The following is a 1,112-nucleotide window of genomic DNA, read 5'->3' as shown; positions in this document are numbered from 1 at the left end:
CACTGTATTTATAGTTTGCTTTATATACATTTTTGTAATAAAGTGACTTTTTAAAAAAATAAGCCTTTTTTCCCCTTCCTTTTATAACCTTAAAGGCAAAATCATCAAAGTTTAATTTAGTATGAGGGTCCACACCAGACAAAGCATCTTGCATACTGCTGAGTATCTTGATTAATATTTTAGCCTTAAACATGTGCGATAAAGAAGGCAATATGGGCCCTTGCAATGTAAAATTAGGCGTGGTTTGTAAACACTGGTACATACTGTTACTCCTGAGGACATTCTGCGCCTAAAAATTCTGTGCACAATATTTTAAAATTCTGCAAATTTTATTTGCCGAATAATATGGAGGCTCCAGCATGACACTAGGGAGCACAGGTCACTGGCTGCACAGAGGTGGGAGATCACTGTGCAGCTCCCCCCTGGACACGGACTCAGCGGTGAGGCTGCACCTAACCCTGACATAGCGCAAGGACTGGGCCTGCCCCAGAAACACCCCAGAGCCCTGTCCCTCCATGCCAGGTGAACCAGGTGTGGGCAGGCAGGCTCAGCAAGGCAGGATCCAAGTGTGTAGGGGCTTAGTGTGGGGAGATCCAGCTGTGCGTAGAGAGGGCTCTCTGTGGGGCAATCTGGGTGTGGGTGGCTCAGTGAGGGATCTGGGTGCAGTGGAAATGGGACTCTGTCAGGGGGTCGGGGTGAAGGTGGTTGGGGCTCGGGGAGGGGACTGTGTGGGGTTAGAGCTCGGCAGGGGGGTCTGGGAGGGCTCAGTTGGGGGGGGGGGGGGTCTAGATGCTGGGGGAGTGGGGCAGGGATCCGGGTGTGGGTGGCTCATTGTGGTGGTGCAGGGGGAGTGGGGCTCATCGAGGGGTTCTGAGTGCAGGGGAGTGAGGCTCTGGGAGGGATTGGGTATGAGCGGGTCTGGATGCACAGGGGTCAGGTGGATGGTGGAGCAGCTCCCTGTACAGGGATTGTTCCCTCTGCAGCTGAGGAGCTATGGGTGTAGGAAGTGGGATGGGGGGAGTATGCAGAGATTCCTGCAGCTGGGGAGAATTCTGGGGGTGGGTCTGACCTGGCCCCAGAGGCTGTGCAGGGGAAGAGGAAGTCCTGTCCTC

Source organism: Natator depressus, chromosome 15, assembly GCF_965152275.1.
Source record: "Natator depressus isolate rNatDep1 chromosome 15, rNatDep2.hap1, whole genome shotgun sequence".
In the NCBI taxonomy this organism is placed as follows: Eukaryota; Metazoa; Chordata; order Testudines; family Cheloniidae; genus Natator; species Natator depressus.
This window is presented reverse-complemented; position numbering follows the sequence as displayed.